Genomic DNA, 25,693 nt, shown 5'->3' with positions numbered 1-25,693 from the left:
TTATGTGATAGTTGAGCTTCTGGGCATTTAAATAAGATAAAGTTTTCACACAGACCTATAAATACATAAAAATGTTTTATAGAATATTCTTAGATAAAGTGAGAGCTCAGCAAGATCACAAAATAAATATAAACTTACGGAGTCTAGACAATAGCTTAGTGAGTAAGAGCACTCGTCGTGAGAGCCTGAAAACCTGAGTTGATCCCTGGGACCCAGGCTAAAAGGAAATAATGAACTTCTAAAAAGCTTTTTGACCTCCACATGTATGTGCTCTCCTTCACTCACATACATATAGCATAATAAATGAGTGTTTTAAAAGGATCAGCATATAACATGCACATTATTCTCAATGACATCAACAATGCTATAAAAAAACTTCCTTGAGAAAAGAACCATCAAGGGATGGCAAGGAAATTTTGACTCAGTAATAAGAGATAAGTATTTAAGTGGACCGAGTTTAACCCCTTACATTAACTGTCTCTAGTCAATGAAGAAACTGTGTAGACACACACACACACACACACACACACACACACACACACACACACACACACAGATTCAGAATACTTTCCCAGTCTCTTCTTACTCCTGCCAATATTCCCCTCCACCCTACAAATCTCTTCCTCACATCTATTTCTTGTTTCTGCATTATGAGATGAGACACACCTCTGGGTGTGCATATGAGGGTGTTTCCCTAAACGATTAACTGAGGAGGAAAGACAACCTGAATGATGGCAGTGCCATTCTATGGGCTGGGGTTTTGTAACAGGGAAAACTGTGAACCCAATAGAACTAGTGTAAAATGCGACCAGCTTATTCTCCTGATCTATCCTTCCCCTTCATGATAAGCTGGACTTCAAAGTATAAACCCAAGCAAATCCTTTATGATGATTCACATTTATAATCCACTTGGTTAATCTGCAATTAATTGAGAGACGTGCCTCTGGGTGGATTTGTAGTTTATTTCCAGGGAGTATTAACTGAGAGGGAAGATCATCCTCAGACTAAGCAGCCCCCTTCCAGTGATGGCCCAGATATAAAAGAGGCCTAAGAGAACAGTATTGCACTCTGCCTCTCTCTGTTTCTCTCTCTGTCTCTGTCTCTCTCTGTCTCTCTGTCTCTCTGTCTCTTTTCTCTCTCTTTCTCTCTATTTCTCTCTCTCTCTCTCTCTCTCTCTCTCTCTCTCTCTCTCTCTCTCTCTCTCTGTGTGTGTGTGTGTGTGTGTGTGTGTGTTCACCCAGTGAGTTGTGAGTTCAGTACTGTATGTATCTCTGGAGGTCAGAGGCATCAGATCATCTGGAACTAACATTACAAACAGTTGTGGCTTGCTCAACATGGGTTCTGGGAACAGAATTCAGGTCCCCTGTAAGAGTACTATGTGTTCTTAACTAAGTCATTTCTCCAGCTTCTTGATGATGAGCACAGCTATCTCATTCTTCTTGCCGTTTTGCCATTGTTTGCTACCATCAGAACCCAGCTTGTTCAGCCATCTAATACAGACTGAAAAACAGAGGCTCTCCAGGAATCCTTTAGGCCTTCAGTGTGCTGCCAAGACCAGTGAGGTATCCAACCACACAGACAGAGTAGCTGTAACTGCCAAGTTCTGAGCCTCTCTAGGTGCCAGATAGTCAGTGTTAGACTACCCAACCCCTATCCTGTTAGAAAATTGGATAAGTCCTCTTTTGTTATATACATTCATTCTATCAGCTTTGTTCCTCTCAAGAGCCCTGACTTAAGAGACCCTTCTACCCTTAAATTGTTTTCTCTTAAGTATTTGATTAAAGCTGTAAGAAGAACCAACATAGAGCTTTTCCTCAGTAAGTACTTGTGACTAGGGTGGCACATAGAGAAAAGGTCTCTGGGAACCTTAGGTGAGTAGATGGAATCCATTTAGACTAACACTCTTTATAAGCTGCACTTGGACTCTGACCTCAGCAAGTGAGATAGGGCCTGCTGTTGGGGACCAAGAAAGTTCCATTTTGGAATGTCTTAAGGTCTAGCCTCCGGTTTCAGTAAAAAGGAACACCCAGGAGCTCCAACCTACAATTGTATTGCTAATGTGAGCAAGTCTGCTACCATGGCCTCATTGTAGAATGCCTCCTAGTTTGCATCTCTATGGGCCCAAGCATTTGAATAGGCCTGCACCTGGGTGGAGGGCTAGGTGTGTGAATAACAAGTGAGGAGAGAGTTAGGAGCCTTCTACCAGACAGAAGTCAACTGAAGGAGGCAGAAATGGCCTCATGGCCTTGGAAGCATGGTTAGAAAACAGACAGGAAGATGCCTAATAAAAAAAAGACTCCAGTTTTACAGCATGGAACTGAGAGTTCTCTAAAGATGGCAAGATGCCTCTGTTTGGTCTTTATCGCCGTTGGGTTGCTAGGAGTTTCCAAGTCCACGCTCCCCCACTCAGGTGGAACCTCATGGCTACCATGACTTGGAGTTGAGACAGGCCAGACCATGATAGCTTGCCTACTAGAAGACCTGCCTCCTGCTTCTGTGTGGCTCCCTGTGACATGGTACCTGGAATTCCTGCCTCACTGCATGGTGAGAGTGGGCGGGTGGGACAAAGCAGATGCTCCAAGCATGGACTATTAAACGGGATGGTATATTGTTTCCATTGTGTTATCTGCTCAGTGGTACCTGCCCCTCACTCTCCTTTTTTCCCTGTTTTTGTCTTTTTTTTATTTCTTTTTTAGATTTGAATTAGAAGCAAGATTGTTTTACATGTCAATCCCAGTTCCCACTCCCTCCTCTCCTCCCCTACCCCCCAAACTAAAACCCTACCTATCACATATCCTTTCTGCTGCCAGGGAGGGTGAGGCCTTCCATAGGGGGTCATCAGAGTCTATTCTTCAGCTCTTCCCCCACTCAACATTCCTGCTCCCTCATGTCCTCCTCACACCTCCTCTTCTCCCCTTCTCATTCTCTTAGCTCCCTCCCCCCTCCTTCCTTGCTCCCAATTTGCGCAGGAGATCTTGACCCTTTCCCCTTCTCCAGGGACCATGTATGTCTCTCTAAGGGTCCCTTACTCTCTTTCTTAAGCGTGTTTTTCATACTTTCTCATCTCCCTCCTACAATGTTGCTTCATTAACACCAGGCTTCTAGGACTGAACAAAGAAATGTGCGTGCCTATAGGGGTTTTATGTGTGTTCCATCTTGTTCACAGAGGGAGTCATTTTATTTACTTGTTTATTTATTTGCTTGTTTCAAATGTGGCATATTCATTGGATATAAATTATGGGAAACATGTATTCTCAAAGTCTTCCTTTTGAAATAGCTTGAGAGAAATTTCCTACATATTAGCTTTAAAGTTTTTGAGCCAGACATCCCCAGACACCATTCTAGTTCTAGTATCAAATATCTAAGTTAGTATTGTTAGACCCCTGGAAAACTCAGGTATCCGGGGTCCCAGGCCACGACCTCGGTCACCCCAATCACCAAGCGGATTCGAGAGCTTGCTGCAAACTGCATGAGGCTTTATTGTAATTTAACGAGCTAACCCCATGTTAGCTTGGGTCTTTCACCCACCTGCCATGGCGGATGGCTAGCAAAGACAAGACCTAGGGCGTCCCAAGAGATCTTGTAGGACAGCGTAAGGGGAGTGTCTAGGGGTACGCACAGGCTCACTATTGGTGTGCCTCCAGCCTTGGAGACTCTTTAACTTTTCTCACTCAGTTCTTCAGCTATAAAATATAGATTTGAATGACCCTCTTTTCATGAATTTTCAAAGAGTATTAAATAAGATAGTTTAATTGACTGATCAAACAGTTTCATGCACATACCTTCCATACTAAAAGATATCATCACTATAACCATTATACTTCATCCGTCTGTAGGAGCAGGCAGACTTTACTGGCATATGCGTGATCTACTTTCCTGTGGCACTGTGCTGTTACAATTTCTTTTCTACATTGCTTAGACTACCTGTGAATGACCCCAGCTGGCAGAAATGTGTAATTGGACATGTCACCCCACAGAGATCTGTCCCAGTACTGTCTGGCTGTCACTCTTTTCCTCCTTGGGCTATTACAAAAGCAACATGAGAGAATGGACAGCATGCAGGTGTCCTCCCTCAATGCAATGAATCTACTCAGCAGCAGAGCTCACCTTGAGATCACATGGTCAAGGTATTTACTGGATATGATGTCCAATAGAAGCCTTTCCATCAACTTGATTTACATCTGATTTTAAATTGTTAGCACATTTGGATTCTGATAAGCATTGATCTTCTTGTCCTGGTTCAACAATGTAAAAGTCTTGAATTTAAGCCAATATAAGAAAAGAATGAGCACAATTGCACAATTATACCTTTCCAGGTCTTTTTAATAAAAAAAAAAAAAAACTGAGAATCAAAGTCTACAGGGAGAGACTCAATTTTCACTTAGTGAGGTGTTATAGCCACTGTCATAAAGATGTATATGTGAGTTGTTAGAAACTGTATCCCAGTACTTAGGAACATAGTAGAGCAAAATATATAACACTAGAGAACACACATCTGTATGTAGATGAGGGTAACAACAGCAACAAGAAACATGTGTGGTAGACTAGTCCAAGAAGCCACTATGTGTCCAAGAAGCCACTATGCACACCCTATCAGATGGCTGGCTATCTGACCCACATTCCTGATCCACGGGTCTGACACCCAGAGTAAAATGGAACACCAGTTACAACCACTGACATGTAGGGATGATAATGGTCAAAATGATTAAGGGTCTGAAGAAGATTGTCAAGGAAGATTTTATTACTTTGTAATACAGAAAATGAATTACCCTGCTTGTTAGGGCATTCAGAACTTTCCACATGATTTCAGCATCTCTAGGCTCAGGACAGGAGGAGGAAAGAGCAGGCAGTTTTCCACACAAGGTTTCCTTTTTCACTGTGTGTCTGAGATCCTCCTGGCAAAGGTCAACAGCAGCCCCCAGACTGTTGGCTGCTACCACAGCTGCTGCCACCACTGCTGCCACAGCAGCCACTGCTGCCACCACTGCTGCCACAGCAGCCACTGCTGCCACCACTGCTGCCACAGCAGCCACTGCTGCCACCACTGCTACAGCTTCCAGAGCTGTGACGATGACGACGGAGGGATCTGCGGGGCCTGTGGTGGCTCAGGCAGCAGCCACCACCCCCAGAACTGCAGCAGCCTCCGGAGCTAGAGCCACAGCAGCCACCAGAGCTGGAGCCACAACAGCCACCAGACCCCAGGCTACAGCAGGATGACACAGGGGGACACTTAGGAGGACACTTTGGGGGACACTTTGGAGGACACTTTGGGGTCTGGCACTTGGGAGGGCACTTGGGAGCGCACTTGGGAGGGGGCTGGCATTGCTGCTGGCTCTGCTGGCAGGACATCTTGGCTGGTGAGTGCTCAGGAGCTGTGGAAATGTCACACACAAGTCAGATCCAGGATCCTGGGGCATCCTATCCACCTCTAAATATCACTGTTATTCACAGAAACTCCATAATCAGTAGTTTTATTTCTAACAAACCCCAAGGCCCTTTCAGTCCTGGCCCACAGAGGGCAATTATCTTGCAAGTTTTGACAAGAGAAAAGAGGTGCTTGTTCTTTTTAAAAACTCATTTTCCTGTAACCCTTAATTTGAGATATTTCACAGTCTGAAGGCATATTCAGAATAACTTCCTCCTCTTATATTTCTCTGACTGACATCTTTTGCAATAACATTGGTCTTCATCTACTACTAGTGTATGCCATATGGAGATTCTTATGGGATTTCCGCAATTCCCTAAGCATCCCAAGCTGATGATTATAATGGTGTCAGAAAAGAAACTGGTGATTATTGATCAGTGATCTTACTTCCTTTAATGAAAATTCTAACTTATCCATTCCTGCAGACATGAACCAGGTCTGGGCCCTCCTTTCAAGAAATTTTTGAACTCATCTCAACACCTCATATGAACTGGTTGACATGACAAGTCTTGTGTTGTTGTATGTTAAAAATTCTGAGAAGCATGTGAAAAAATTCCAGATCCACAGCTCTACATGTTTTCCAAACCCAAAGATTGCTTGGTGCCCTATCCTCACTGTTAGTCTTTCTTTGCAGGCTGTCTCAGTGCTGTGTCAGCAGAGGGGAGTTCCCATGGCAAAGCCTATGAAGGTCCACAGCTCTCCCCTTCCTGTCCTGTTGGAGAGCTCCACTGGAGGACATATGATCCTCTCCAGATTCAGAAGTCAGAGCTACCCAGTTACTTCTAATAATTCCCATGAGTCTTAGAATCCTTTACCACTGCTACCCAACGTTAATTTTTTCTATACTCTCTGCTCTTCCAGTATGTCTCTGAGCTCCATGGTCTTGCCCATCCCACTCCTACTCCTCAGCTCCCCTCTTAGCTTCCTGCTGTATATACAGGGTCTCCAGTGGACACTTACCAAGATGACAGGTAGCACAAGGTCTGTGGGCACCTCAGGAGGTGAATGAATGCAGATGCTCTGTCCCTCAGCCTTTTATTCTGATCTTTGGCTCTGCCCTAGCCTGTGAGACAGTGGTTGAGCATTGGAGGCCCTGCCCCCTGACACCATGTGGTCCTGTGACTGGTGATGACCACATAGATGTTCCTCTTCAGCTTTCCTCAGTGGGACTCATGGATGCTGCATCCAGCTTGGAATATGATTTAGACATGAGATGAGGAAGTGGATTCCTGTCAACATTAACTTTACATACCTGAAGGATCCATAAGAGTATCTCATTGCTCAACTGATCACTTCAATGCTCGTTCTGAAATGATTAACACTCCAAAAATTAACACTCTAAAATCTGCAGTTTCATATCTATCCTCCTCCTACCTGCCCATTAGACAAATTTTATGTTGAGCATAGTCTTTCCTCTTTGTTTCACTGTTACCATTATCATCAGTCTCATTTGTTCCTATAGAGTTTCACTTTGAATTTCATGTCAAGTGTACATAATACAGTTTTATTTGTCTATATAAAATTTAAGAAGGAAAATATGAAAGAATATGGATATTTGTCTTTCTTCAACTGGCTTAATTCACCTAGAATCAAGTTATTTCTATTTCTCTGGAAATGACATTACTTTCTTCTTCAATGTGAAAAATTCCAATGTATACCACATTTTCTTAACTCATTCCTCTATTAAATATAAAACACCATATATAACAATATGTATATTATATACATATAATTTATCTATGGAGAAGAACCTATGACAGTGATTTACAGCATTTGTGCTATGCTGACTTGAAGTTCTTTGAGTACATATTCAGAAATATATACCTGGTCATAACAAGCCCATTTTTTATAACTTCATGAATTATCACTGGGGTAAGATGGAATCACAGTGTAGTTTCTATTTGGATTTGCATTTATCTTATGACTATCAAATTTGAATTTTTCAAATGTTTAGCAGACATTTATTTTTAATTTTCTGAGAAATGTCTCTGAATTTCATTAGCTCATTTATTGATTGAGTAGTTTTAGTTTAGCTTCTTGAGTTCTTTGTACATCAAAGGTATTAATCCTTCATCAAATATATAGTTAGCAAAGATTTTAACCCATTTTGTGAACTGTCTTTTCATTTAACTGTTTCCTTTTTAGTATAGAATCTTTTTAAGCTCATAAAGTCTAGTTTGTCCAATATTAGCTTTATTTCTTGTGCAACTGAGTCCCATTGAGAAAGTCCTTGCCTTTGCCAATATTTTAAGTATTTCCCCTATGTTTTCAGGAGTCTGATCCACCTGGAGTTGATTTTTATGCAGGGTGAGAGATAGGCGCCTAGTTAAATCTTTGCATGTGATGATACAAGTTTTTCAGAAGAGATGGACTTTTCTCAATCGTGCATTTTAGCATCTTTGTAAAAATCAGGTGATTCTGGCTATATGACTTTGTATTTGTCCCTCTGTTCCATTCCACTAATCTACATGTCTTCATTTTTGTCAGTACTTTGATGTTTTTGTTACTATGACCCTGTAGTTTAACTTGAAATATCAACATACTTCGTAATTTGATCATTAATTTTTGTGCTGCAATTGTTTTGGACTATCTGTGTTTTTTTTGTATTTGAAAATTAATTTTAAGATTCTTTTTAAGTGAAGACTGGCATTTAAATTTTGTTGGAGATTGTATTGAACCTGCTGATTGTTTTTAGTAAATAAGTTTTACTATTTACTAAATAGTAATATTAAATAGTAATTTAATATTAATTATTAATTTAATATTAATTTAATTATTTTAATTAATTTAACTATTTTAATTAATTAATTTAATTATTAATTTAATATTAATTATTAATTATTAATATTAAATATTAATATTAATAGTAAATTAAATAGTAATATTAAATATTACTATTTAATATTAATTCTTTAATCCATGAGATAAAAGGCCATTGTATCTTCTAGTGTATTCTTCAGTTTCTTTATTCAGTCTTTTTAAAGTTTCATTGTGGAAATCTTTCACTTCATTGACTACATATTCCAAAATACTTTCTAAGGAACTGTGAATGGGACTTTTTCGGTGTTTTTTTTTTTTTTTTTCCTCAACTCAATATGATATATTATTGCTATACATGAAAGCTACTGGTTTGTTAATGTTAATTTTGTAACAGGTCACATTCTATAAAGTATTTTTCAATTCTAAGGGGTTTCTGGTGGACATTTTAGGGTCTCCCATGAATAGAGTCATGTCATCGGTAAATGAAGGAGCTTTGATGTATATTTTATCATATTCCCTTTCTTTCTCTTATATTATTATTATAGCTAATAGTTCAAACACTATATTGAGTCACGGAAGACTAATTGGAGGTTGTTATGTGTTTGCATTTAGTGTACATGCTTTAAGGTTTTCTCCATTTAGTATAATTTGGGATACAGGTTTGTCATATAATCCCTTTATTATGTTGAGATAAATTTCCTCTATTCCGAGGCTCTTCGGGCCTTTTATAGTTAATGAATGTTAGATTCTCAAAAGCTTTTTCTGTGACTATTGAAATGATCAGGTGATTTCTGTCCTAGAGTCCATTTATATGCTACATTAAATTTATTGATATATATATATATATATATATATATATATTCCTATACAATATGGCAATTATATATCTATCTATACACACACACACACACACACACACACACACATATATACATATATATATATATAGAGAGAGAGAGAGAGAAAGAACTACATAATAAGTGCTCATCATTTCCTGGTTGCATAGTAGCTGTCTTTCCATATACTGTCTTCAATTTTTGTAGTTAGTGTTTTACTTTTAATAAAGGTGGTGAATCTCTTACCTGGTCTTGTCTATCTAATGTCCTATATGCCTTTTGTATATGGATCATTACACTGAATTTTAAGAGTCATTCATGTGCCATATCACTGACATGAAGCTATAATAAACTTCTTGAAAACCTGGCCTGGGTTTTGTATTTCTTGACTAGTACCCATTTAGCACATTGAATACTTTATAATCTTAAATTTCCTTGCCAAGGCTATCTATGATATTTTTATTTATAAATAGCTATTGCTTATGATATAGATCACTCTCCAGGGAGCTGACCTCTGAAATATGCATGGCGAGGTATGTGAGGCCACATGACTTGAGGGATCTGCTACTATCTCATCTGACAAGAATGTTGTTCTCTTCCTCAGGCTGCTCAAAAGGTCTTAGTAATTGGGAGAGGTCAGGAAGTGATTCCTGGGTGTCCACAATGGCAGCTCTGCTCAGCTCAACTCCTGACTTCCAGAATGATGAGATCCTGATGCCATCTGCTCCATATTTCGGCCTCTGTGCAGAAGCACACCTATGTTGTCAGCTGACCCATGTAATCCTGCTTGGGAAAAGCTGAAAATCTGTCTCTGACTGTGAGCTCTGCAGGCTTACATGTCAGTCAGGTCAGTGTAACCATCTTGACTAATCAACTGCTTACTTTCTGGGGATTTCTATGTGGCATACTGTCTCTCTATTATAATGACTAATTTTCTCCATCACATGGAATGCAAAAACACAACTGAGTTCTAAGCAGAAGAAATTCAAGAAATAATAAGCTTTTTTTTCTGTGCTTCTAAGTTAGCATCAAGGAAATTAGTCATTTCTCATTTGTTTTTCTCATTTCTATTCTCATTTCAACCTTTTGAATAGTCATAAGCAATGATGCCATGATCTCACAGTCTGAAAGAAGGTTCAATTTCTACTTAAATAACATTGTTTAAAATTTTATTATTTGATTGATCATAGTGTTGCATTTTTTATTTATTGGCACTACAGACCAATCAACAGCCAGTATTCTCTGTTTTGTTGATTTGACATGGCTTCTTCCTTGGCTATTTAAATGTTCTCTGATGTTGTATGGCCCATGGATGTATTATGCATGTGTTTTTTTTTTTCTTCTAGTTCTCTTGACATTGTTTAAAAGAAATTTTTTATTTCTTTTTTTGAATTCATATTTTAATTACATCATTCCCATATTCCCAAGCCTCCAAAATTCCCTTTCTGGCTCTCTTTCAAATTCATGGCCTCCTTTTCTCCTTTTTCATTGTTGTTGTTATAGACAGACAGGCGTGCGCGCACACACACACACACACACACACACAATGATGTTTTATAAGTAATAGGAAAAAGTACCTGGAATTTTTTTCTTTTTGATTAGTGTTGCTTTTGTATGGTGGATTCCAGTTCATCTCTTGTGGATTTTTTTTTATAGTGAATAATCCTAAATGTCTCTTCATTATTGTATTTTTATCTCATTTGACTGATATCAGAATAAATTCACACAAACATGGTATGAAATTCATCAAACTCAATAATGATTTGAGTGAATAAATTAACACATTTCTTTAGTAAGCTTTAGTGGCATCTCTAATTACTTTGACCTCAGGCCTCCACACTCATGCACACACATGTGTGCTCACCAATAGGGACACATTCAAACACCACATACAAATGCCATATACACAAGAAGAGCCACATGGAAGCACAAATAAAAGATTTAGTTATGTTAAAGTTAGTAATTTTACCTTTTGTGTGAATTTTATTTGCATTTTAATATGTGTATGTATATTCAGAAATTCAGTAAGAAAATTGATTAGTTGGATATTTGCTAGGCCAAGGGACAGGATCTAAGGTCTTAAGGTAGTAGCAGAGGGTGGGGAAAAGGAAGGTAATGCTGATTTCCTGTCAGTACCTGAGAATCTAGATGTGAAGAGAATTACAGGTTAAAAAGCAAAAATATCTCAGTATTACTTCAGTGCCTTGATTTATTTTATTTATTGTTTTTTCAAGACAAATTTCTTTGTGTAACACTGTATCTCCTGGAATTCTGTAGACTAGTCTGGTCTGGAACTCACAGAGTCAGTGCCTAGATTTAAAGGCAAAGCACAGAATCAGCGGGAAAAAAACAAACATACTGAAACCCACATTTGCACTCCTACTGTTTGACTTGATCTTCTATCTCCTGAAACCGCAGTGCCAACAGCATGAGACAGGAACTAGACAATGCCAATATAAGCAGGAAAACTGAACTGCCCAATGGGCACTTGGGCAGCTGTCCCCACATCACTTCAGTGTCCGCAGTAAAACAGGACAGAGTTCGGCACAGCTGTATTTTAGGGTTCCCAGAGAGAACTACAGCAAGGGGAATGTGGTTTTTAACGGTTTTGAAAAAATGTATTTTTTAATCCCCAAAATATGAGATGCCTTACCCAGAGATTAAACTCTTAAGTATGACTCAAACACTCAAGCCGACTCAAATGGATAAGGAAGCAAAGTCCATTCTGCAAAAGCCTCCAACTTCTGGCTGCTCTTTAGTCACAGCAGCTGGAGGCCAACAGTCTGCCATTAGTTTGCATTGGCTCAGGCAGCAGCTGCAGTCACCTGCAGATCGGTCCCCAGTGCTGACTACCCATGGGAGGAGATTGGGGTAATTTAGATTGAGATGTAAGGGTGGGCTGGCTGGTTGGATGAGGGGGTGAGGTGGAGACAGCAGCTTCCAGCTCTAGGTGGGTGATCACGCTGGAGCTGAAACAGGGTGCAAGTCCCACAGAGCTGACTCAGTCCTGCTCCACTGTCTTTATACAGTCATTTCCATACATGTTACAAGCATCAGTATAAGCCATAGAGAAAATTGTCTCTGAAACAGTTTGCCAAACATTTCACATTACCTCATTGGCTCCTAGGTATGCCTTTATAAAAACACATGGTCTTTTCCAACCGAGGAAGCCAATGAGAACAAGCGCCCCTTGTTGCAGTCAATACACACTTTAAAAACCTTCAGTGAGGAAGAAAGCAGGCTTCTTCAGGGAGGCAGTTCCCAATATCTTTAAGTAAGTACTTTCCATATGTATGTATGAGATATAACATAACACATAACACACACCTCCACACATGAGAGTAAGGAATGCAAAGGCTTATCACACTATCACCAATCACAGTCATTGCACGATGTGAGGTGTCAAGCTGATTGGCCACTGGGGAGATATGACTCTGTTTTTCCTGGTCTAGTGATCCCAGGCCAGATGTTGTCCTTTGGAAGTCTTTAGTCTTTTCCATCTCTCTTCCTGGTGACACTTATCTGCGAAGGGAACCTGGGTGGGGGAGACAAATGGAAGGACAGGAGACACAAAGAATGAGAGCAAGTCAAAAATGCTGACAAGCTCTAAGTTTATCAAACAAGGGCAGGGTTTTTATAGTGGTGGGGGAAGGTGCCTTCCAGAGTGAGGGTGGCGGTAAAGGAACGCTCAGCCAGGCAGGAACTGTTGCAAGGAGATGTGCTATCCCTGGCCTGTAGGCCTAACTGCATGTGGTCATTTGAGAAACATCTCTAAGAAGAGGAAGCAGAAATTTAAGCTTGAGGTTTTTCACAATGGGGCTCAGGCTCATTACCTGTTAATTAGGTTGGCTCCCGGCATGATTCATCTTTAGTGCTTTTAGTACAGATGCCCAGGTACTACACCTGACCCCCTGACGGACAATGATTAGGGTGAGAGTCACAGGTCTCAGAGACTGTTGGCCCCAAATGTGTTTCTGACCATCACTGTCTGGGGACTAAGTATTCACAATGCAGGCTCCAGGCAAAACAAGGAGGTGAAACACTATGAAACAGTCAAGTGTGTTAGGAGTATGTACATGGAGACAGTTACCATCATTGTCAGAACACTATTGTTCTAGGATCCATTGGCCTTCAGCAGACTTTCGAGGCATTTCTTTATTATGCATTCCCAACTCCCACCTCTGCCCTTAGAATTATATCAAACTCCCATGCTCTGTCAGGGTTTCCCTCTAGAGAAGTTCTTTCTAGTAATTATAACCAGGATCACATGCTACACAACGAGTACCAGAGCTGTTGAGAAGATATTCACTCTTCATCCTGCCCTTGATCTCTCCCTTCAGTCTGTGACACTGGGCCTAGCTCTGTGAGCACACAACGGACCCAGAGTGGCTCTCACAAGTGTTTGCTGAATGTGCCTCACATTTCTCTTTCTAAGCGCTGCAAGAAGGCTGCTTCAAATCTGCCATTTGGAAAGCATCAGTGAGTAAAATCTTCCCACCATCCACCATGCTATCTCCTTAGCTATGTCTGCCTCCCACTTTCTTCTTAGACTTGGTCTATGCAACTCTCTCTGCAGGCTTTCAAAGAAAACACATGCACCTGAGCTCTTTCAGTGTTCCTCATTGTGCTCCCACTGCATGGGAATTGGCTGATCCATGTTACTGACATGGACTATAATTCTACTGAGTGGCTAACACTGACTTGGAAGGATGATGCTGCCAAAAAATAAGCACAGCTTTAGTCAGGTTTGAAAGTGGAGACTTTATTGTTGCAGTCTGGTCATTTTACAGGTAACTCAGCATTTTGCACAGGATGTCGGAGAGCCCAGAATATAGGACACAACATGGAGGAAGAGTGGCAGGCAAGGACACTTCTGCTGTACTTGGCTTCCTTCTCCACAACTTGTCTGAAGTCCTAGGATACAGGTCAGCAGCAGCCACCAGACTGCTGGCTGCTGCCACCACAGCAGCCACTGCTGCCACCACTGCTGCCACCACAGCAGCCACTGCTGCCACCGCTACTGCCACAGCAGCCACTGCTGCCACCACTGCTGCCACAGCAGCCACTGCTGCCACCACTGCTACAGCATCCAGAGCTGTGACGATGGCGACGAAGAGATCTGCGGGGCTTGTGGTGGCTCAGGCAGCAGCCACCACCCCCAGAGCTGCAGCAGCCTCCGGAGCTAGAGCCACAGCAGCCACCAGAGCTGGAGCCACAGCCACCAGAGCCCAGGCTGCAGCAGGATGACACAGGGGGGCACTTAGGCGGGCACTTAGGGGGACACTTTGGAGGACATTTTGGTGTCTGGCACTTGGGAGGACACTTGGGAGGGGGCTGGCACTGCTGCTGGCTCTGCTGGCAGGACATCTCGGCTGGTAGATGCTCAGGAGCTGCAGGAGAATCACACACAAGTCAGACCCAGAGCCCTGAGGCTACCCTGAGTCCTTAGCATCCATAATAACCATAGAAACACTATTTATAGGAGTTTCCATTGTAGTATGCTCACATGAGAGGTCACATGCTCATCACTGTTTCTTCAGAGCTTCAGAAACCCACACAAGCCAGGTAAAAACTGATATGCAGTGTCTAGCAGTGAAGGACAAGCTAAGATGGGTCCGATGAGAGGGTTCTGAATCACAGACTCTGACATTGCCCATTTAAAGCATCATTTCAGGGAAAATGGATATCACTGCAGAGAGAACCTGGTATCCTCTTCTGCATCCATCTCTTCCTTTGAATGTTGGGCCCGAGCTGTGTTTCAGAGTCCATAAATTCTCTAAAGTTGAAGTTGTACTCTCTTCAGTGCTACTCAGAGACCAGCTCCACTAAAACGATGCTTGTTCTCTGCAGAGCTCAACATCAAATGGACTCTGACTGCTCATGCCTCCTATGGGTATCAGAATGCCCTTTTCTCTACCTATCATTCCGTACCACCCTGTAAGAATGGCCTCTAGACTCTGTGGTTCTGAGCCACCTCCCCTCCAGCTCTCCTTTCAGCTTCCCTCTAGTATGACCCATGCTCTTTCTCCCAATAGACACTTACCAAGGTAGTACAAGATCTGTGGGTGCCTCGGTAGGAGTAGATGGATGGGATCTGCCCCTCAGTCCTTTTATACTGATCCTGGGCTCTGTCCCAGCCTGTGAGACAGTGGCTGGGCATGGATGACCTGGCCTCCTGACACCCATGTGATCCTGTGACTGGTGATGACCAGACATTCCTCACCAGCCTTCCTCCATGGGACTCAAGCATGGACCACGGTTTTGGCATAAGTGAGGAGGAAGTGGATTCCTGGCATCCTTAACTTCACATATCCGACGGGCACGTGACTTTGGAACTGTTCGCTTCTCAGTCTATCTCACTTACTCCCTATTCCTAGTGGAACCTTCAGTCGAGATAGCCTTTTAATCAAGTTCAATCTGGACAGTATTTTCAAAGCTACAGTGTTCAAGCTGGTGACTTAGGTAGCTATCTACCTTCTCCCAATCTGTGTGGCTGCATCACACAGTTAGACATGTACACAGGCAAAATCCTGGCTGATGAATTTGAGGCAGTAAAGGCACCACGTGAGGTTTTGAAACCTATCTGACCTGTAAAATTTCCCCTTTAAGTGTAACTTTCAGAGAATTACTTGTGTGTATAGTGAAAGTCAGTACTATATTTTGAAAAGAGAGGAGAGAACAAATCAACCTTCTAAAGACATGAGATGGTAGAAAACTCTTAACAAACATGTTTAACTTGCTGAATAAAGGGAAGGAGTCAGCTCTTAAGAAAGCAACTGAATGTGGGTTGATATGGTCAAAATATGTGGCATGCATACATGAAAATTTCTTATGGGAACCCCTTGTTTTATAAGGTTAATGTATTGTAACAATAATTTAAAATTCTGATTTCTTCTAGAGAAAATCAGTTTCATTGTTTACTGGTTGATTGGTTGATATTTCTGGGGATCATATGGGATGAGGGGAATGATGTCTACATGGGTCTAAATAGGTGGAAAAGAGAAAATTCTGTGAACTACTGCATGCATATTCTTCTATGTGAGGCAAAATGGATAAGAAGAGACACATCCCTCCCTGTCAGAGGCATGGTATTTCCAGGGTAAGAATCCTTACTAATTTACAGGATGTGTTTGAGCTGTGCTTTTTAGGCCCATGTGTTCCCTTCATTCACCTGTTTTTAACAAGTGTCTACTGTTCTTTAGTTTGCATATGGAAGGGCTGTTGAATGTCCTATTTTGGGGATTTCAGTGGAAATAGTTGATGTTTAATCTAGAACAAGACGGATGAAGAGACAGTCACACTCTGATGTCTTCTAGAAATGGATCAAATGCAGAGTTGGCAAAGCAAAGTCTGAATGAGTCAGGTGAGGGGGAAGGTAAAACTTTGGGGGTAATGTCCAAGTCATGTGGGCGTGATGAGCACCATGGAAATGTGAGAGAGATAATATCTACCTATCTATGGATTTAGAGAGATATTTGACTGCAATTTATCATGACTCCATCTGCCTATTTATCCATTATCTGTTACCTATAATCTGTCTACTTATCTATTATGCATATATCTATCATCTATCTATGTATAATCTATTACCTTTTATCCACCTATCACTTATCTGTCACCCAAACATCTACCTAATATGCATGTATCTGCCATTTATGTACCTATCTACCTATAATCTAACTAACTAGTTACCTACTTATTTACATATAAGTGGCTGTCTCAATTTTTCTCAGTCTCCACCATTTACAAGTGCTAGCTTTCGTTGTCAAAATGTTGGCACTAGGATTCTTTTTTTTTTTAATATCTAATGAAATAAAGAACTTTCGCCTTCCCCTATATTATTTACATTAATTGTTTGGGTCTTGTTTGGGGCTCCCTACAGTTTAAGAGAAAAACCCAAAGTACTATCAGATATAGCCTTTTCCTCAGCTTGCATGTTAAACAGTTTCCACCTTCCCGAAGGAATGCTCTTAGCTGAAATATATTATATTCTATACTTGGTACTAAATGCTTGTTACTTCCCCAAGTAACACAAGCTGAGCACTTTTCCCTGCCATGTCTGTTCATTACAGTCCCTCTGAAGTTTACTTTTCATGTGCCATTTTATTTACATAAGACTACAATAAATCATTTGACAACCTTTTCTGTGCTGTGTACTTATCTTCATTAATTCAATATGGGATGATACATACATTGGCTATTTTAAGACTTTTAAATCCTCTAACATTATCAATGATATTTCATCATATTAATAGCTACTCCTAATGTCTCAAGTCACCCAATATGAACCCACAGTCTGAGACTGCCAGAGTGAGGCATTTTGATGACATCACCTGAAGATCTGCCACTGTTTCATCAACTGTGACATCTGTTCTCCTGGTCAGGTTGCTCCAAAAGTCTTAGTAACAGGGAGAGGTCAGGAATTGATTTCTGGATTCAATGACAAGTCTATTAAACTCAACTTCCAACTTCAAGGATGATGAGGAGGCTAAGATGCCATCTGGTCCACATCTCTGCCAGTGTGCAGGACAACACCCAAATCTTCAAATGACCTGCATAAGTGATGTGTGAGCACCCTGCTTGCTTCAGGAAGACTGGAATTTAATTGACTGTGAGCTTACCTGGGTCAGGTCAATGGAGCCATCATGCTTAGCCAATCTTTGGTTTTTGGAGGCTCTCTTTGTCATGGTTCTTTCTTTTGGAGTCATAGTTCCTCCTCATCAAATGCAAGAGAAATATGTTGAACAATTTTTCTCTTTTATCCCATGGCAGTACTTAATGTATAAATATTTCATTTTTATAAGCCTTTTAAACAATCATTATATAAGACTTTGCATTTTATACTAAAAGGATAGAGGATTGTGGGAGGGGCAATACTAGATATCAGGAATGCTCTACTCTAAAAATTAAACCAATGAGAATTAAAGGGGCAAAAGAATGTGGTCAGGGATATACAAATCACTGTTTCATGTCAAATCTACATGCCAGTTCTTTTAACTAAGTCATAAGAGGTCTGAGTGAGTGATCTAAGTTCATGAAAAATAAGATTTAAAGTTGATTCTTCAACAGACATAGTTCATTACAGAGAGAACCACAACTGATCAAAATGCAGGAAACAGGTGACCATGTGAGTCCCAGCTCCAAGGCTTAGGGGTCATAGTAGAATGTTCAATTGTTGATAATCAACCTGAACGTTAGCTTTCAGGATATTTTATTTTTTCCACAGACCCATTACCAAGGACATGATAAATTACTAATTTTTACTCATTGAATCCTGTTTTCACAGCCAACATTTTAAATAATACTCAGGATAGAAAACATATTTGAATATTTCTTATCTCTTGTAGGAATCAAAATTATGAGATAATGATTAATATGATTAATACTATCCATTCCCAAGTGAAATTTTTCATGTAAGAAATAGAAAAATACAGAAGTCAAAGAGAAATGCCTGATTAATTTCAGGAGTGACTCATGATCCATTCTTTACTTTTTGAAATGAAAATATAATTATATCATTTCCCCCCTTTTGCTTTCTTGAACTCTTACCATGTATCCTCCCCCCTGTATCATGGCTGAGCAAGGTATCCCTCTATAGGGAATGGGCTCCAACAAGCCAGTTTGCGGCACCTGGTGTTGTTTTGATACAGATGTGGGTGATGAAACATGAACCACAAAACTCAACATAACCCACGTGGAGTTTATTGGGGAAAGGGAACAAAGGAAGAGGCAGGTATTGGCCAACAGGGAACAGAAATGGAAGGGGGAAGGGGAAAGAGAAGGAGGAAGAAGGGAAGAAAGGAGAAAAGGGGCGAATAGGTGGGAAGTGTTCGCTTAAAAGGGAAAGCTTGTACAGAATCCTTATACAGCCATGTAACACGTGACATAACCACACAACACAGGGCCCTTTGAGCTCTCTAAGTATCTGCCTGCATGATGGTATGGATATTCTTCCCATTGTCTTATGCATTATATCACGTTATCTGTTAATAGAGGTATCTTGACTTAATTTTTTTCCTATTTGTACTCCCTTAATTTCCTTTTCTTGCCTTGTTGCTCCAGATACTGCTTCAAGCACAATGTTGAAAAGGAGTGCAGCAGGGCGTTGGTGGCACATGCTTTTAATCCCAGCACTGGGGAGACAGAGGCAGGCAGATCTCTGTGAGTTCAAGGCCAGCCTGGTCTCCAGAGTGAGTGCAGGATAGGCTCCAAAGCTACACAGGGAAACCCCATCTCGAAAAACCAACAAAAAAGAAAAAAAAAGAAAGAAAAAAGAAAAGAAAAGGAGTGCAGATAGTAGAGAGCTCTGCTCACTCCTAATTTTGGTGGTATTTAATCAATTTTTCTCCATTTAGGATGAAAATGGGTATGGTTTCTCATATATAACTTTCATTAAATTGAGTGATGTTCTCTCTGGTGCTCCATTCTCCAGGACTTTTATCATAAAGGCATGTTGGATTTTGTCAAAGACTTTTTATGCATCAGTTGAGATGATCATGTGACTTTTATCAGTAAGTCCACTTTTGTGCTTATTACTTTTGTTGACTTATGTTGAATCATCCTTGCATCTCAAGGATAAAGCCAACATACTTACACTGTATATTTTTTGGTGTATGCCTGCATTCTGTTTGCAAGTATTTTATTGAGCATTTTTGTCTGTGTTCAGCAGGACTATATATGTCTATAGTTTCTCTTTTTTGCTTTGTCCTTACTTGGTTTTGGGTTAGAGTGACACTGGCTTCATAGAAGATGTTTGGTACTACGTCTGTTTCTGTTCCTTTCTTTCTATTGTCTTTCTCTCTTTCCCTCTCTTTCTTTCTATTTTGAATAGTTTAAGAAGGACTGGCTATAGATTTTCGTTGAATGTCTTCTACCTGGCTTTGAACTATTTTTGGTGGCAAGGCTTTTAATCAGTGTGGTGATACTTTGTTTATTACTGTTTGAATGCCCTCATTTGTTATGGATCTATTTAGGTTGTTCATCTCTTCTTGGTTTAATTTTGGTGTGCTGACAAAATCTAAAACTTAGTGCCTCCTTTTTTACTTTTTAGATTTTCCAACTCAATGTAGTACAGGTTTTAAAGTATTCATTTATAATACTCAGAAATTCTTTACTCTTTATTGTTATGTTTCCATGTTAATTTATGATTCTGCTATTTTGGGTCCTGTCTTTATTTTGGTTAGTTGGACCAAGAGTCTCTCAATCTTGCTCAGAGAACAGCCTTTAATATTTGGTGATTTTTGCATATTTTCTTTGTTTCAATTTCATTAATTTTGTCTCTGATTTTTAATATTTATTGCTGTGAACTGTGTTTGGATTCAGTTTGTTCTTGTTTTCCCATATTTTTTTGAGTTTCATCACTAAGTCATTTATTTGTGCTTTTTGTGATATTTTAAAAGTATACAGTTAGAGCTACAAATTTCCTCATAGGTCTTCTTCTAATGTGTCCCAGTGTTTTTCTTGTGTTGGTTTTATTTTCATTTAGTTCCAAGAAACTTTTTACATCTCTATGATTTCATCTTTGACTTCCTTGACTTTCGCCTTTCATTATTCAGTAACAAATTGTTCAAACTCCACAAGTTAATGTACTTACTAGAGGTTTTTTCTGTCTATTTTAAGATTTATTGAGCACTGTTAAGTAGAGCCCTGTAATAGGTCCTTTGTGTATATGTTGTGGATGTTAGATTGGTGTTTTGGTGAGACTCCTAACTGTGGAAGCAGGTGTACCTTTGACTCCTGTGCCTACTCTTGGGACTCTTTTTCTCATTTGGGGTTGCCTTGTCTAGCCTTAGCGTGAGGGCTTTGCCTTGTCTTGTTGTACTTTGTTTTGTTCTGTTTGGGTATAATCTCTTAGAGGCCTGCTCTTTCTTGAGGAGAGATGGATGGTGAGTGGATCTGGGAAAGAGGGGTGGTGGAAGGAGCTAGGAGGAGTGGAGGGAGGGGAGACCATGATTGGGATACATGGAAAAAAATCTATTTTCAATTTTTTAAAAAGGGAAAAGAATTTATTGCTTTAAGATAGGAGACATTATTTTAATCTTTCTGAATTTTTAAAGATGGCTTTTGTATCCCAGGATGCAGTTATTTTAGAGAAGCTTCCATGTACTGCTGAGAAATTATATATACATATATAATATATAATATATATATGCATATATATACAATTATATATATACATAATTGTATGTTGTAGAATATTAGTTTAAGATGTGTTACATTTATTTATGCTGTGGATCATTTGTTTATTGCTTCAAAGATGTGCTGCACTCTTTTATGCTGCATTGGTTTAACTCTGTAAAGCTGTGTTACTTTGCCTGTCTAAAACAGCTGATTGGTCTAATAGAGCTAAATGGCCAATAGCTAGGCAGGAGAGAGAAATAGGCAAAGATGCAATGCAGAGAGAATAAACAGGAGAAATCTAGACTCAAGGGAAGAGATGAAGGAGGGGCAAGAAAAGGAGAAGAGGAGGACACTAGGAGCCAGCCAGCTAGCCGTGAAATAACAAGGGAAGAAAGACACTTAAAGATTAAAGAAAGGCACTTCTGCCTGCCCACACTGGGAACTCCAGACCTGGGATCTGCAGGCAGGTTGACTCCCTGTCACCTAAGCTGGACCAAGCATCCCTGAGTCTGGTGAAAGCACTGTGGTAGGCTAGCTCCCACCCACCAGCAGAGAGAGTGCCTCAGAACTGCCTGCACCCAGTATGAGACCTATCAGAGTATCCAACCCACTTGCACCCATCAGAAGAGAACCTTGGACCCGTACCCACCGGGAGAGGAAGAGAGTCTACCTGCACCCACTGGAAGAAGGGATCAGAAGATAACAATATAAGAAAACATTCAACAACAGAAAAACCAATGTGATTCCACCAGAGTCTATAGACTCTACCCCAGCAAGACATGAACATCTCAACATAGATGAAGCATAAGAGAACAACCTTAAAAATAAATTCATGAAGATGATAGAGACCCTAAGAGAGGAAATGAGAAAAGCCTTTAAAGAAATAGAAGAAAAGACCATCCAAAAATTGTAATAAACAATTCAAACAGCGCAAAGTTTGAAAGCTAAAATAGAGACAATAAAAAAGCACAGTCTGAGGGAATGCTGAAATTAGAAAAGATGGCTAAACCATCAGGAACTACAGATGCAAGCATAACCTACAGAATACAAGAAATGGAAGAGAGAATCTCAGGCATGGAGGATACACTAGGAGAAATAGATTCATTGACCAAAGAAAATCTTAAGTCCAACAAATCCCTAACACAAAATATCCAGGAAATATGGGACACTGTGAAAAGACCAAACCTAAGAATAATAGGTATAGAAGAAGGTGAAGAAACCCACTTCAAAGTTGCAGAAAACATATTCAACAAAATCATAGAAGAAAACTTTCCCAACCTAAAGAAAGACATGCCAATGAAAGTACAAGAAGCCTACAAAACACCAAATAGAGTACACACAAAAAGTCCCCTCATCACATAATAATTAAAACACCAAACATACAGAATAAAGAGAGAATATTAAGAGCAGCAAAGGAAAAAGGCCAAGTAACATATAAAGGCAAACCTATCAGAATCACACCCGACTTCTCCATGGAAACTATGAAAGTCAGAAGGTTCTGAATAGATATTCTACAAACACCAAGAGACTACTAATGCCAGCCCAGACTACTATACCCAGAAAAGCTTTCAATCAATATACATGGAAAAACCAAGATATTCCATGAAAAAACCAGATTTGAGCAATACATATCCACTAATCCAGTCCTACAGAAAGTACTGGAAGGAAAACTCCAACCTAAGAAAGTTAACTACACTCACAAAAACATAGGCAACAGATAATCTACTTTACAAAAAGCCAAAAGAAAAAAACAGGGTAAATCCACAACAATACCACCAACAAAAACAAATAAAAAACAAACAAGAATTAACACTCAATGGTCCTTAATTTCCCTTAATATTAATGGTCTTAGCTTGCCAATAAAAATACACAGGCTAACAGAATGGATACACAGAGAGAAACCATTCTTCTGCTGCATACAAGAAACACACTTCAAATTCAAATACAGACATTCCCTCAGTGTAAAGGGGGTGGAATAAGATTTTCCAATCAAATGGATCCAAGAAACAAGCTGGTGTAGCTATCCTAGTGTTTAGCATATTGGTCTGCAAACTAAAATCAAACAAAAGAGTTGAAGAAGATCATTTCATATTCATCACAGGAAAAATGTGTCAGGAAGAAGTTTCAATTCTGAAAATCTATGCCCCAAATACAAAGACACCCACTTTCATAAAAGAAACATTACTAAAACTCAAATCATACATAAGACCTCACACACTTACTGTGGGAGATTTCAACACCCCACTCTCACCACTAGACAGGACTGCAAGACAGAAACTTAAAGAGACAAAATAACTAACAGAAGTTATGACCCAATTTGGATTAACAGACATCTATAGAACATTCCATCCAAACATAATATGCCTTTTTCTCAGAGCTACATGGGATCTTCTCTAAAGTCAAACACATACTTGGCAACATAGCAAACCTCAACAGGTATAAAAAATTGGAATAACCCCCTATATCTTATCAGATCACCATGCTTTAAAGTTAGAATTCAACAAGAACACAAATTGCAGAAAACCTACAAACTCATGGAAATTTAACAATGGGCAGTTGTACCATTCATGAGCCTAGGAAGAAATAAATAAAGAAATGAAAGACTTCCTAGAATTCAATGAAAATGAAGACACAGCATACCCAAACTTATGGAACACTTTGAAAAACAGTACTAAGAGGAAAGTTCTTAACACTAAGTGCTCACATGAAGGAACTAGAGAATGGTCACACTAGAGAATTAACAGCACAATGGAAAGCTCTAGAAAAAAATAGAAGCAAACTCACTCCAGAGGAGTAGACACCAGGAAATAATCAAACGGTGGGCAGAAATCCATAAAGTCCCAACAAAGAAAACAATACAAAGAATCAATGTAACAAATAGTTTGTTCTTCTAGAAAATCAACAAGAAAGACAAACCTTTATCCAAACTAACCAAAAGGCAGAGAGAGAACATGCAAATTAACAAAATCAGAAACGAAAAGGGGACATAACAATGGACACTGAGGAAATCCAGGTAATATTCAGGTCATACTTTGAAAACCTGTACTCCACAAAATTCAAAAATTTACAGGAAATGGACAATTTTCTGGATAGATATATCTACCAAAATTGAATCAAGAACAGATAAGGAACTTAAACAGACCTATAACCCCTAAGGACATATAAGCCGTCATCAAAATCTCCCAATCAAAAAAGTCCAGGGACAGATGATTTCAGTGCAGAATTCTACTCCTCAAATTGTTCCACACAATAGAAACAGTGGGTTCACTGCCAAACTCTTTTTACAAGGTTACAATTACCTTGGTACCCAAGCCACACAAAGACACAACCAAAAAAGAGAACCACAGACCAATATACCTCATGAACATTCATGCAAAAATACCCAATAAAATACTTGCAATCGAATGCAAGAATACATCAGAGAAATCATCCACCATGATCAAGAAGGCTTCATCCCAGGGATGCAGGGATGGTTCAACATACAAAATTCTATCAATGTAATCCACCATATAAACAAACTGAAAAAGAAAAACCACATGATCATCTCACTAGATGCTGAAAATCCTTTGAAAAAATTGACCACCCCTTCACGGTAAAGGTCCTAGAGAGATCAGGGATTACAGGAACATACCTGAGCATAATCAAAGCAATATACAATAAACCAACAGCCAACATCAAACTAAATTGAGAGAAACTCAACAAAATTCCAATAAAATAAAGAATAAGACAAGGCTGCCCACTCTCTCCACATCTCTTCAATATTGTACTTGAAGTTCTAGCTGGAGCAATAATACAACAGAAGGAGATCAAGGGGATACAAATTGAAAAGGAAGAAGTCAAACTCTCACTGTTTGCAGGTGATATGATAGTCTACATAAATGACCTAAAAAACTCTATCAGGGAACTCCTACAACTGATAAACACCTTAAGCAAAGTGGCAGGATATAAGATACAAGATTAACTAAAAAAAAAAAAAAAATCAGTAGCCCTACTATATACAAACTATAAATGGGCTGAGAAAGAAATCAGAGAAACATCACCCTTTACAATACCCACAAACAACATAAAATATCTTGGGGTAATGCTAACCAAACAAGTGAAAGATCTGTATAGCAAGAATTTTGAGTCTTTAAAGAAAGAAATTAAAGAAGATACCAGAAAATGGAAAGATCTTCCATGCTCTTGGATAGGTAGGATCAACATAGTAATGATGGAAATCTTGCCAAAAGCAATCTATAGATTCAATGCAATCCCCATCAAAATATTGGCACAAGTCTTCACAGACCTTGAAAGAACAGCACTCAACTTCATATGGAAAAACAAAAGACCCAGGAAAGCCAAAACAACCCTGTACAATAAAGGAACTTCCGGAAGCATCACCATCCCTGATTTCAAGCTCTATTATAGAGCTGTAGTCCTGAAAACAGCTTGGTATTGGCACAAAAACAGACAGGTAGACCAAGGGAATCAAATTGATAACCCTGATATTAATCCACACACCTATGGTCATCTGATTTTTTGATGAAGAAGCTAAAGTTGTACAATGGAAAAA

General features: G+C 39.6%; 1 non-coding gene across 1 annotated transcript; it reads left to right on the top strand.

Annotated features, from left to right (window-relative positions):
- Window positions 1–9,638: 9,638 nt before the first annotated feature.
- On the top strand, window positions 9,639–17,164 carry LOC113839374. Its single transcript, XR_004772069.1, has 4 exons — window positions 9,639–9,868; window positions 12,149–12,295; window positions 13,362–13,500; window positions 13,812–17,164. It is a non-coding gene; the product is annotated as an ice-structuring glycoprotein-like (transcript).
- The last annotated feature ends 8,529 nt before the right edge of the window (window positions 17,165–25,693 follow it).

This window comes from Cricetulus griseus (genome assembly GCF_003668045.3).
Source record: "Cricetulus griseus strain 17A/GY chromosome 1 unlocalized genomic scaffold, alternate assembly CriGri-PICRH-1.0 chr1_0, whole genome shotgun sequence".
Lineage (NCBI taxonomy): Eukaryota > Metazoa > Chordata > Mammalia > Rodentia > Cricetidae > Cricetulus > Cricetulus griseus.
The sequence above is the reverse complement of the archived record's forward strand: the minus strand, read 5'-3'. Positions and strand labels throughout refer to the sequence as shown.